The sequence below is a fragment of the Coturnix japonica genome, chromosome Z (genome assembly GCF_001577835.2).
Source record: "Coturnix japonica isolate 7356 chromosome Z, Coturnix japonica 2.1, whole genome shotgun sequence".
NCBI lineage: Eukaryota > Metazoa > Chordata > Aves > Galliformes > Phasianidae > Coturnix > Coturnix japonica.
This window is the reverse complement of record NC_029547.1, coordinates 64,086,045-64,099,880: the sequence shown is the minus strand read 5'-3', so window position 1 is coordinate 64,099,880 and position 13,836 is coordinate 64,086,045. Positions and strand designations below refer to the sequence as shown.

Genomic DNA, 13,836 nt, shown 5'->3' with positions numbered 1-13,836 from the left:
ATGAATTACTGCTTCTTCTAAACACTGGCACAGAATGAAGTTGCTGCAGTTTGTTCTTCATCTTGCAAAGACTTTTTATGTATTTCTAAGTTCTGGAGGCTCTTTAAACATGAGAGTATATAAAGACTCTTTTAAGCAGCATAAAATATACTTCACACGAATAAGGGGAAGTGCAAGGACTACTGCCAGAAACTATTTAACAGCTTGGAGCAAATTCCACCCTCTTGTTTGAGCAGGAGAAAGAAAAAAAAAATACAGCTTGAAGGAGATGGAACCTCTTTCTATCTTTCCTTCTTTAAAAGATACAGCTAATTTGGCTTAGCACAACCTGTGCTTTCAGTCACCTTTCTCTGTGGCCGTTAAAAAGCTAAGCAGAAGGAGGACAAGGTAGACCAAGTGAATGTTAAGTCAGGACAATGTTTTGCTAATATTCTCAGTCACGGTTTCTGCTCAGCACAAATTGTATTATTTTACATTGAACTGGTTGCACTTGTATAGTTTGATTATCTTATCTGTCCCGTAGATCTGACCAGAATTGTTCAACCACTGAAACTAAACATGAATTTATTTTCTGTAAAAGCAGGGTTAAGACATGAAAAACATGAAAGAACCTTGTTAGCAACAACTTGTGTAGTCAGCGTGCCTTGCTTTAATCAAATGCATTATGGCCTCTACCCACTGATGTGAAATGACTCCTACAGCTTTTCTGCACATCGGTTTGGATAACCCACTTTCAAACACCTCTGTGTCTGCATGAGAAAGCTGAAAGCTATACAGCTTCTTATGCTGTAAACAGCAAGACAGCATGAAGAGCGTGGCTTGTGTCCATCACTTCCTGTTATTGCTCAATGTTTTTCACTACGCCAGTTATCATCTGGATGCCTGAAGTGTCTGCACTGAGATTTTAAAACACAAGAGGGCAGGGTACATGCAAAGGAAAAAGCAGAGTGTAGTCTCCTGTTAGTTTTCACAATGAAACAGCCCAGCTGAACAAGCTGCAGAAAAGCTTTAAAAGACAAGCATTGCCCTCTTTCAGCACAAAAGCATGTGACCAAGCCCAGATTCTGTTTCTTCAGACTGTATGCTATCAGTTAGCTTTGCCCCTGGATTTAGAAATGGTGACAAAAGTTGAAAGGCCTTTTTCTCTTCAGAACTGGAGCAAATTCTAAGGCTGCTGTACAACAGCAAGGACAACTTTTCAGTATTTCAAACCTACAATCCAAGGAAAACACGGCTAAGTTAATGCCACATGCAATCCTTAAGGACCACCCCTCTTTGCGTAAATGGATTTTTGTTCCATCTTACACAAGACTGTATTATTTTAAATGCAGACAGTTGTTACAGCAGGCTAACATGAGCAGTTGTCTGGGAAGCACAGCTGTGGAGCAGCAGGACAGCCTGGCGACTGCAAGGCTCTCTGCTTCTGAAAAAAACCTCCAGCAGCAGATTCTATAAAGTTACAATATAGGTGTCATTACACAGCAGAACAATGCCTCATTGATATTCCAATATTAACACGAACATGAGTCCACATCTTTCCCTACTACGATTTTAAATATCAGAAATTAACAGCAGCTGCTGAAGTCAGCAGGAGTTATGCCACCATTAGGACGAGGTGGAGCACAGCCTTTTTAGACAAGCCTCATGCCTAGTGACACAAACACAGACAGTGTCTGAAGCAAAACTGTGTCCTTGCTCTCCTGTGTAATGCAGACAGCTCAAAAGCTACATCCTGCTAAGACATAGTTTTATGCCTCAGCCCAACCTGTCTACACTCTCTTATATGAGTAATGCAATTGGTTCTGATGACAAACCCACACACAGCTTACAGCAGGAACCTAAATATTCAGATTTTGGGAGCATGGCACAAAGGAGGAGATCTGGATTAGTCCTCTTAACCCCCCCCCCCCCCCCCCCCGAGGTGGGAGCAGACTGGTAGGCTTTGAAAAGTTCTTGAAGTTCTTTCACTGTGACAACAGTGGATACATTTACCTGTTTCAAGTGAAAGTTGATTGCTGAACTTCTCTGGGGGAAAATGATCTAAAGAACCAATTTGCTAGTGAAGGTAAATAAATACAAGCATTCTTACAGATTCTCTTTACGTCTCACTCTGACACTAAACAGCCCACACCTTCCACCCCCCGGACACCACCAGCACTTATGGCAGCAACGTGTTACCAGAAGGGCCAGGCTGAGCTGCTTCTCTCGAACGGAGCACTGGAGGTGGGAGTGAATGGTGATTTGGGCAGATGATGTTACCGCCTTGATTTTGGCTACAGGCGAGAGCTTACAACATCAACACAGATAAGCACGAATGAAAGCAGTTGGTGAAAAACCTGAAAAGGAAGTTAAAACAAACAAACAAACAAAAAAAAAAACTACACACAAAAAGTGAGCTCTTGTGAGGCCCCATCTGCAGTACTGAGCCCAGGACTGGGGCCCAGAGCGCAGGAAGGACGTGGAGCTCTTGGAGAGGGTCCAGAGGAGGGACACTAAGATGATCAGAGAGCTGGAGCACCTCTCCTACAAGGAAAGGTTGAGGGAAATGGGACTGCTTAGCTTGGAGAAGAGAAGGCTCCAGGGAGACTCATTGTGGCCTTCCAGTACTTGAAGGGAGCGTATGAATAGGAGGGGGAACAGCTGTTATGAGGGTGGATGGTGATAGGAAAAGGGGTAATGGCTTAAAACTGAGACAGGGGAGGTTTATGTTGGATATTAGGAGGAAGTTTTTCACCCAGAGGGTGGTGACGCAACTGAAAGGTTGCCAAGGACGCTGTAGAGAATGCCACCAAATCCCTGCAGGCGTTCAAGACCAGGCTGGATGTGACTCTGGGCAGCCTGGTCTGGTTGTTGGTGACCCTACCCAAAGCAGAGAGGTTGGAACTGGATAATCATTGTGGTGCTTTTCAACCCAGGCCATTCTGTGATTCAAACTATGATTCTACAAAAAAAGATATAAAACTTGTGTGTCAGGGAACTTTACTCCATTGGACAATGCTTTTTATTGTAGAGTTTTTATTTTTCCTTTGGTAGACACATTAATACTGTTGTATAGCACACAGAAAAACATTCTAACAAATCAAAACTGCATTATGCTCATAGTCACTAGCCTTCACCTCATCCCTTCAGACTACTCGCTCCAGGTTGGCTATATATGCCTCTTGGACTACTCATGCTGTTGAACAGGAACAGGATTTATTTTATTTATTTATTTTTAATCTTGGGAAAGGAAGCGTTCTGGCAGTATCTCTAGGACTTACGCTTATAACAGGATAAAGCAAAAAAGACGACACCACCCTACAACACACACGTCTCGTGACGGAATTAATCAGCCTATCTGAACATGCTGAACTTCCCTACAACAAAATTAAAAGGAAACACCTTGCAGATAAAAATGAAAAAAGCATAGTGGCTCATGCAAAAATCTTTCCTCTTCCCACGATGGCTCTTTAAGGATTCAGTTCTTGTGTTCTTTGTAAAGAAAGACATATTACTACTCAAATTCAACAGTAATTTCACCAGGTGAGACAAAAAGCAACCCAAAGAAGCATTAGAAAAATGTTTGTCCTCTTCCTTCTTTGTAGAACCCCAAACTACTCTCCTGTCTGCTCCTTCTTCAAGCAGAAAATTTTATGCCTGAATTGTTTCTATAAGGGAAAACTTTACTGGTTGGACACAGTCCTTAAAATCATGTTACATAATCGCCTCCCTATAACAGATGACAGTGAATTTTAAAAATCATTTTTTTAACTTAGGCCGTTTTTCTCTGCTTGTTAAAATCATAGAATGGCCTGGGTTGAAAAGGACTAGAGTGATCATCTAATTTCTACCCCACCTGCTATGTGCAGGGTGCCAACCACCAGACCAGGCTGCCCAGATTACTAAGCTGCAATTGCAAAAGCCAAGTGCTTGTAATTAACAAGTACAAATTATTCAGAAGTAGAATGAGTTGAACCCTACTGGAAGTTTATACACATAGCATCAAACCCTATTCGTACAAAAAAAAAAAAAAAATAGATATAAAAATCAAAAGTTGATTTTGATACATTGTGACCTTCTTTTAATAGAGGGCTATGATGAAAAGCCATTACTATACAGACTTTGACCCAAGGCCCAAGATAGCAGTTAAGCAGCCCATGTTCCTCCCTGTGTACTAAAAAAGGCATTTTGAATTAAATACCAGGAGGCATTTAGCCATGCTCTTGGAATTAAGTACTGCTAAAGACATATGATCCTGTGGAACTCAACCTGTGTGTTGCCTTCAGACAATGGGGAATGGGGAGCTCAGTGGCTGCACTGGGGAGGACCTTTCCTCCATCTTGTCCCTTCACTACTACCCCACCTAAATCAAGCCTTAGCCTTCCAGAAATACTCAGGCACTGAGATGCTACTCAATGCATACTAGATTTCCAAAACAGACTCTAAAAAATTCCTAGAGATGGACACAGATATAACATTTTTCCAATAATAATAATAATCTTAGTTCTTTAATGGGATCAGTATATCGATACTCAGAGATGTGAAACACTTATGGCCAATCAAAAACAAAACTTATAGAGCTATGCTGGACTGTGAGTAGAGTAAGGGTTTCCTGCTCAGGCATTCAGTAGAATTTCTTTCTTACTCTCTTACAGGCAAAAGGCTGAGCCCCTATATTGAGAACACAATTACTTGCCATTCATATCTCAATATTTCGGAGGCAAAAAAATAAACAAGCTAAGCTATATACTCAGAAGGTGGTGATTCACTGGGACAGGTTGCCCAAGGAGGTTGTGGATGCCCCATCCCTGGAGGCATTCAAGGCCAGGCTGGATGTGGCTCTGAGCAGCCTGGTCTGCTGGTTGGTGACCCTTCACATAGCAAGGGGTTGGAACTGGATGATCATTGTGGTCCTTTTCAACCCAGGCCATTCTATGATTCTGTGAGAAATCTTTGATGTTCATAAGCATAAAGTAGTACATTACAGATCCATTTAAATTAATTTCTATTCCTGTGCCTAATCTGAAAATGGACGAAGCGTAATAAACTTTGAGGAAAAAAGGATCCAAAGAAAGAAAAAAAAAGAAAGAATCCCCAAATCCCAACAACTGCATTTGTGCTTCTACAGCTTTTGACCTCAATGTTTCTCAGTACTCAGAATTTTTCAGGCAATCATAAGCTCCCTTCTAAACGCAACTCCAAAATGCCCAGGGCATATTACTTTGCCCTATCAGACTGTCAGTCTGCTAGATACAAATCCATTCCGGGTTTAACAGGAAAAAATGTGGGATTCATTTTGTTTAAAATATGCAAACACGACAGCGTATGCAAAAGCCAGACTGCAAAAGAGAAACTACGTGAGAGTTCAAAGCTGGAAATACAGATTTTCTGTACATCCACCACCAAACAAACTTTGTCATCATTAAAATTCATGCGAAAGTTTTGGACTTCAAAGTTGCTCAGCTGGTAGGAGTCCTGAGGGTGGATTACAAATAATAGGCACATGTTCTCAATCTGCTTGTTGATCTGACTTGAAAAATTGACAAGACTGGGAAGTGAAGTCCCAGAATGAAGCTTTAAAACTCGTCTTTGAAGGCAAACTAGCCATTTGAAAGTTTTAAAAGTGGCTAATTTTCAAGATTAGTTCAAATTATACTGTATTCTTTAAGTTAAACTACACAGCTTTTAAGTTGATTCCTTGTTTGATGTGAAATTTTAAGGCTTTTCTTGTGAACAGAAAATATCTGTCAAGCTTATCTGTGCAAGAACCAAATAGTTTCATTAAAACTAGAGGGAAATCACTTAATGCTGGAGACATTATCATGTAAAACAGAATGAAAATGGATCTGAGATATCTACTCACACATGTGCCTTGTGGAGGAGATGGGTTTCATTTTTATGTGCTCAATGGGAAAAGAAAAAGGTCTCTGATTTCCTTGTGAACAACGTTTGCGTTTCCATACTATCTGCAGCCAACCACAACTGCTAATGATTAGCACAGGATGAAAAGTCACGGTCTTCCAGCTACTTTCTTGCTAGATTAATTCTAACTATTTACTACTTTACCACTTTTCTCATTTGTCAAAGAAAAAAGCCATTCTCAACTACTAACAGCTCTGCGTTTCTGAAAATACGCGTTTTAGTGCCGAATTTGCAGACAGATACTGAAACGTAATTAAAAAAATACTGCCAATGTCAACACAGAGCTGAAAGAACACCAGCTCTGACAGAAGTTTATTTCCCCTTTTCTACTTTGTAATTCAAGCTGTTCTCCGGCTAACAAAAGTGTACTCATTGTCATTTTATTAAATTTAAGGTAACAATGGAAACAATACACATTAAGTCAGTCTCAAACATGATGTCATGTTTTATGAAGATAGGTTAAAAGAGAATGTAGAACAAATTACCTTGACTGCTTAGGAAGCCCTAAATCCCTTAATTTACCCAACCATTTATCAGTAGAACTAATCAAAAGCCTTTCTTGCTCTCGCAGGGCATGAAGGCAGCCATTAAGTCTCTGAAGTGCACGATTTTACCAGCAAGACAAAACAGAAAGCAAATCTTGGGAGTAAGTATCAGCTGGATGTTCATATAACAAGGTCCAGAGAGACATATCCAGAAGTTTCCTCTTTTAATCCAACTCTGAATAATGCTGGATGCTGTTCTCTGTTCCTTCAGAGCTCTACCACTGCCAAAATAACTGCAAGGCTTGCAAGTCCAAGTATATCTCAAGCCTTTCCCAAGGCACCCCAACACTATCTGAGGCACTGAAACTATGGCAACCGAATAAGAAAGCAGCTTCCATGATTAATAGATGAAGATCCCAGCGACAGTGCCTAGCTAGGCCATATTTCAGGAATGTGAAAGGAATTAGCATAAAATCCATCGCATTCTACCAATAAAAAGTAGATTTCAAAAGGCATCAACAAAACCACATTATTTTTCTTCTAAGAGAAAATATTTGACGGAACTATAAACTGTTCAAATTCTTATTAACATGTCAGTGAACGACTGCCCCCAGTGCAAGCAATGGGTCAGTGTCCATCAGCAACAGTGAAGGAACCAACACAGCACATTTCCAGCAGACTATCAAAGTCGTATGTAAAAATGCTCAAAGTATAGAACATACAGAACACCTGAGTGAAGGTGAGCAGACGGAGATCAAGCAGAAATAACATCTGCTGCAGTCAGGAATACATTTGGACACTGTTTTTCCCATTGTGTTGGAGATTCATGTAAGAGCATATATTCCCCATCTGCTGAGCCAGAATCCCCTACTACATCTATTACGTTATCTATGCATTTTCATTACTAGAAGGCCCCATGAGTCTGTCGGGGTCATGGCAAAACTGGTGAGAGGTTAGGAATAGCTTTTTTAGAAGCAGATAATCAAACTCCCACTATTATCTACAGGAAAAAAATAAAAAATAAAATAAATAAATCACTATTATACTCCCCATCCACTAGATGGTCTCAGATTAAGGCGAAATGATGTAATAAGAACATCCTTTATTTCCAATTGCATCAACATTAAGTTTCCACATAAAGGCTACTGAGATGAGAGAAGCAGAGGAATACATTTTTTGCCCTTATCACTAAGGGTACGACCCTGCAGCCAAGGCATGGTTTCACTAGGGGAGGGAGGGAGGGATACAAGAAGCATGCAATGCTGGGCACCTGCCCTGGAGGTGCTTACCTTCCGTATGCCATGAATACGCCATGAAAGGTGTAAAACTGCTTCTGTGTGAAGACCCTCATTTGCACTTCACAGTGGTTAAAAAGAAAAAAGCATGGGGTAGCCCGCAACATATGAATTTCAAGGGTCTGTCATAAATACTGTACACAGAAATGTCTTTTATCGACAATACTTTTAAAGAGAAGGTCATTGCAGAATGCAGCGAGTTACCATATGTCTTCACTCCAGAGATACATCAACTGGCAGTTCTGCTAATAGCTAGTTTATCTTCTTCATTTTACATCTCTGTTTCAGCCAGTACAGAAACACTTTGGGGACTGAGGGAAAATTCCTTCCAGGCAGAAATGGTTCTGTATTCACACAGAGTATAACACACCTCTTTTCCTTACTGATAAATAACTACAGTTCCACACTGGGAAAGAGTTAACTATCAGGAGCATTTTTTACTAGTGAATTATGAGATGTCTCATGGTGGTTTGTTTTTTGTTCTTTTTTTACAGATTTTCTTCATCATTTTTAGAAGCTATTTTGCAAAAGATGGAATCTTGCTTTTTTCTTTTTTAACTACTACAGTGGACCTAAACTTTAGATTCCACAGGACATAAATCTGGCAGCTTCGTGTACGTTCTCCTGGCTCATGAAAGCTGAGAATATGATAAATTCATGGGGGGTGGCTTAGAACTCCAACCCTCTCCCCTATTTCTTGTGCCCCCACCATTAACTGGCTGCAGCTTTAATAAGTCTTAAGTGACAAAAATAGCAAATACAGCTATGCATGTCTTTCAATAAACCATTTCCAAGACTTTCTGAATACTCTGATGTTACAAGATACTCTATTTTTTTTTCTCCAGTTCCCATATCACTGTGAATTTTGAAACTTTTCCTACCCAGTTGCTAAAATAGGAGTGGCAAGTGGGCACCTTAGGGACTCCAGGGGACATGCAGGACATGCAATATGTATAATTGCAACACAGTAGGTGGCACTCTTCCCTTTAAATCCTAAAGCAGTGTTTGAGCTGTGCTGCCATACTTGTCACATTACAGGCAAGACCCAAGCTCAAAGACTCATTTTCTGAGACCAGTTAAACAACCCTCTACACTGTATAAATGCTAACATTCAGCTATTTTCATGGCTTCATTCTCTCAGAAGACAGCATACAGAGGGAATAAAGACTCCAGACTGTCCAGTTTGCACTTCAACCAGGACACGCACTTCTGCCTTTGCAGAGCCTGTCCAAGCTCTTTCCTTACTGATGGATGCAACAGGCTCAAAATGAACACATTCATATGTAGAGGTTTTATACTCAGGCCTGAGTTTTCTCTCAGCTGCTTATTTTTGCCACTAAAGCCTGTTTCTGGTTGCTCTATGTTGCAGGACCTGATACCACTGCTGGATCTCTTTACTACCTACCACCCCACTCCTCACCTACCTCAGGGTAGTCTGATGCACAGAATTTATAGTGCAGAAGAAAGCATTGCTTACTACTCTCTTTCTTCTCTTTCCCAGCCCAGACAAGGCTTGCCACAGTCTGCTGTAGGTCTGTGTTAAATGCTGATTGCTCCAGAAGATGTGGACAGAAGTCTGCCTGAATAATGAAGGTTGATTCACAGCAAAAGGACCACGGTTGCACGTCCTCATCAAGCATAGATTCCCACCAGAAAGCAGGGGGAACCACGCTATGGAAGAATGGCCCTAATTGACTAATATTTCAGCAACTGCCTTTATTTTCATCCAATTACTCCAACAAGCAGAGCAGAGCTGGGCAAGCAAGACTGGAAAGGACAAGAGCTAAAGATCTACCTCCTTAATAAATGAATAGTAGGAGGTAAAATACTGCAGCATCTGTATCAAATTAAGATAGTGAAAACTTCTGTTCTAGTATAGTTCAACTTTACTCTAGCATATTCTGTGCCTAAAAGAATAGATATTTATGTAGCAGAATTTACCACGTTGTTTCTTTTCAGTGCTCTGGTAATAGTGCATGGGAATCAGATACAAAGCATTTGACCGAGAAGTGTAACAATGCGTCCTTGCAAACAAGTTGGATGCAAGACATACATTAGCTCAGGTCAATTTAATCCGAAAACATTTTATGTCTCTCCTGCTGCAAACCATGTGAACTCTTTTCATGCGTATTTATGTATGGCTCTTCAAAACAAGATGACAAGTTTCCCCTTCCCTTCACAAAACACGCACAAGCAAGTTCACAATAACCTACTTCCTTTTCAATGCAAACAGTTCTATTCTGGATTTAACACAGGTCATTAATCTGATCCTTCTGATTTCCCTTTTTCTCTCACTCTTACCCCACCTCCCCCCTTCCCTCCAAAATAATAATAATAATAAATGAGCAAGGACAACACCTTCTCCCAAACCTGACCTACCTCCTTCCTCACGCTGAACAGCAATAACTGCATGCCCTAATTTGCAAACATTACAAGGAGACTATGGTTGATACTCACTTCCATCTTCAAGCAGCTGGAGATGATAGATCAACATATTTCTTGCAGACATTAGCACCCAACTATTTTTTTGTTTTGTTTTGTTCAAGAATGACAAGTTTATCTCATAAGGTTGGCTTTGCCACTGGAAGTCAGAGTAACAGTTTTGATGTAGGCTAATTCAGAATACAAAGAACATCTGCGACCATATGATTCGTTTTCCTTTTAAGTACTCATCCATGCTTCAAGCACTTGATTCCCACTACAGGAAAAGCAAACAGTGCAATTATACTTTATGGTATTAATTGCTATTTTAAAATTCATTTTGCATTCAGGCAGAAACTTCTTCTGGGCATTCCACTCCTGAGATAAAATTACTTCAAAGACAGAGATTTTATTCAGTGAAGAGTGGGAGAGAACCAAGATCAACATTTTTATGCATAGGAAATTGTTTGGCTTTAAAGAGAGTTAGTGTATTTTCTCTTTGCATTATATCTTTGGATAAGCTACCACATGAAAAACAGGATCCTTTCAGACAAAATTATACCCTAGACATTGAAACATTCTGGCAACTGCACTTTTTTGAGGCAAACCTTCCCAATCTTACTGACTCTACAACATTTCCTTTCAGTACTCCACATGAGGCAATTCCATGAAAGAAAGGGTTTGCTGTAGGAAACCCACTTTTCCCCACAACACACTAGATCAATCTCATCAAAAACAAACAGAAAACCCAACAAAGTTAACCAGAGCACAGTCAGCTTGCAGAAAACAAATGGCAAAGCAAGCCCTGAACATTACAGTGGCTGCATAAATCCTATTCTCAGAGAGCTGCCACAGACTTGTCAGAATCTCCACAAGTTTTGTGATAGAGCCTCGCTCAGCTGGACTTCCTCACGCTGATTTACCCGGCAAGTAAAGCTTACTGACATGAGAACACTGAATCGCACACAGACAGTGTTTGCCAAGACAGCATAGCAAGGGGCATGATTTCCCCACTGTCATCGAGGTTAGCTTAATAATTAATACAGGTGCCAGATGATACTGAACAAAAGTTAGCCCAACCTACGACAGTTAGCCACTGCACACAGCTCTGTGGCAGAAAATGGTCGTGGAGATTCAGCTCTTCACTATTTACTACTACGCACAGCCCATGCGTCCACCCCTTTGGAGGACCAAGTGTTCCTGTAGCGAAGCCTAGAATTAACGTGTTTTACCACGGGCCACTTCAAGCCTTTGCTTCTGCAGGTCTATTAGTCGAACAATTTCCCGTCCACAACTACCAAAGATGTGTGCTGCACAGACCTCGGGCACACGAGCACAGGTTTACAAACTTCCAAAGCAGCAATTTGCTTAAAGAGTGGAAGGAGAGCAAATTTCCCTCCGAACAAGCGGTCGCTGTTGGCAAAGACACAGACAGCCGTCCGCGGAGCTCAGCCCGGCACTCACCCGGCCAGGGGCTGCCAGGACATCGCAGTGCCAGCGGACAGAACGACATCGCCTCCGCGACGGTCCGCGCTCGCAACGCTCCCCCGCCTGCAGCCACCCCAGGAAGCGCCTCCCTCGGGCAGGAGGGGCGGAGGGACGGCCGAGCTCTTGCAGGTACTTTCTCCGTCGCGAAGCAAAGCCAAACTTTCTGCCACCCTCCCCGGGGACGCCGGCAGGACCCGGGGCAGCGCTGACCCCCTGCCTCATTCCGGGCAGCACGGGTCGGGGGAGCGGTGTGTTCCTAGCACGCCTCGCCCGCAGTCCCTACACGGGCTGGGCTGAGGGTAACTAAACCGTCTTCTCTTCAACAGCGGCACGAAGCTGCCCGCTGCCGGCCGCTCGGAGCCGCCTGCCCAGCTCCGAGAGGGGCTGCAGCAGCTCCTTCGTGCCGGATTGCCCCGCTCTTCCCCCTAGAAAAACTTTCTCCGCCGTTTCTCGGCTCCCCGGGCAGGAGAGCGAGCGAAGAGCAGAGCCCTCACCCTGCCGAGAAGGGGGCGGGGAAGGGGCCCTGCCCGGGAGCCTCTCTTCTCCCTGCCGCGGCAGCCGAGCAGCCCGCAGCCCCTCTGCGGGGACAGAGGTCGGTGCGGCGGGGAGGGGAGCCCACGGCCTCAGCCCACCCTCGCGAACAAAGCCGCTGTAGCACCCGGGGAAACCGAAGTTTTCTCGGTTGCCGGCCTCTTCTTTCAGCCTTGAAAATTTAATAAAATAAAATAATGCCAACAAACAAAAACCCCAATCCCGAAACACACCTCCAAGCCCACCAAAATAGAAGACACCACCACAATCCCGCACTTGAGAGAGGAAACCGTGGGTTACGCCTCTGCACGAAGCTCCCGCACTGTGCCTGTAACAAAGACCCCGGCAGCTCACAGCCCCGCGCGGTGACCGCGGGCAGCGCTGATCCGGCCCCGCACGAAACCCCCCGCAGCAGCGGGCAGGGAGCGGGGCTGGGAGACGGGAGAATGCGGACAGGAGCTCGAGCACCGTGCATGCAAACGGTGCCGGTGGGCCGGGGAGCGCCGGCGCGTTCAGCAGCCTGGGGGCGGGGGAGAGGAAAAGAGGAAAAAAGGAAAAGAGAGACGAAGCCACGAGATGCCTGGAAAGTGGCAGCGGCGAGCACAACGCGTGCGCTTGCGGGCAGCTCCTCGCTTAATGCCATCGGCGCTGCCGAAGCAGCCGCAGCCGCCGCCCGCCGTCCCCACCGCTCTCGACCGGCCGGGCGAGGCGGGTGCCTTCCTTCCACGCAACCCAACACATCGGATACGGACGGGGAGTACTGTACCTTTTCGGTGCATCTATCTGGGCAGCTAGAGGACAGAACTAGCTGATGGTGTGTCCCATTTAGTAATCCATTTAAGGGGATCTCTCTGGGAAACTGGAGCCACTCTCTCCTTTGCAATCCTTTGTCATTACTACATATGTGCTTCCCAGGGGATGGAATATTTTAATATTTCTACTTTCTGAATTGCAAGTGCAATTTGTTCATTTCCAATGACGGAAAAAAAAAAAAAGAAAAAAGAAAAAGAAAAAAAAAAAGAGGGAATAGGAGTGAAAAAATATATATGTATATCAAAAAAAGAAAAAGAAAAAAAGAAGAAGAAGAAAAAAAAAAGCGTTCGCAACTCCTCTCCGAACCCAAATTCCACTACGATTCCACTCCAGTAAGTCCCCTTCAGCCGTGCCTCGGGAGGTAAGTCATTGCGGGGTCTTGTCCTGCTCCCCTTCTACCAAAAGTGCTCCCGGTGCTAAAGCTGCTCCAGGAAAACTCCGAGGCTGTGCGGCGCTCGCCGTGCCGCGGCAAGAAGGCGCAGTCGCTGCTCGCCCCAGGCTGTCGGGCATTGGACTGGAAGCCTCTCGCCCGCCGCCGCTGCCCTGCCTCCGCCCGGCTCCCACTCCCAACCCCTGGGACGCGGCTCCGGAGGCGGAGACAAAGCCCGGACTGGATCTCTCCGTGCGGCCGCGCCCCGCCCCGCCCCGCCCCGCAGGCACGTGCCCAGCCGTCCCGCCCCGCCGTGCTGCGGGCGGTGCCGCCGGAGGGGTGGATGCGGCGTTGAGCCCCGCGGGAGCGGAGTCCCCGTCGGCACCGTCGGCACCCGCCGCCGCCGCATGATCCACGCGCTGCGCCGCATCGCCGCCCCAGGGATGCCCGCGAGCGACCGGAGCATCTCGGCTTTGCGGTTCCGCGGGGTGCCGCCGGCACCCATCTCGGCCGTCTTCATCTCTTCCTTTTC

The 13,836-nt window shown here is 44.5% G+C and overlaps 1 protein-coding gene across 4 annotated transcripts in view; it reads right to left on the bottom strand.

The window, feature by feature from the left end:
- The window catches only part of SEMA6A (semaphorin 6A), a 112,573-nt gene extending 99,071 nt beyond the window's left edge, over nucleotides 1-13,502 (bottom strand). For 2 of the 4 annotated variants that reach the window (XM_015849990.2, XM_015849991.2), the window contains exon 1: nucleotides 12,888-13,502. The gene's annotated coding sequence lies outside the window, so the exon portion shown is untranslated. The remainder of the gene's footprint in view (nucleotides 1-12,887) is intronic. The other 2 variants (XM_032441554.1, XM_015849992.2) reach the window with 1 other exon arrangement.
- Nucleotides 13,503-13,836: the final 334 nt, after the last annotated feature.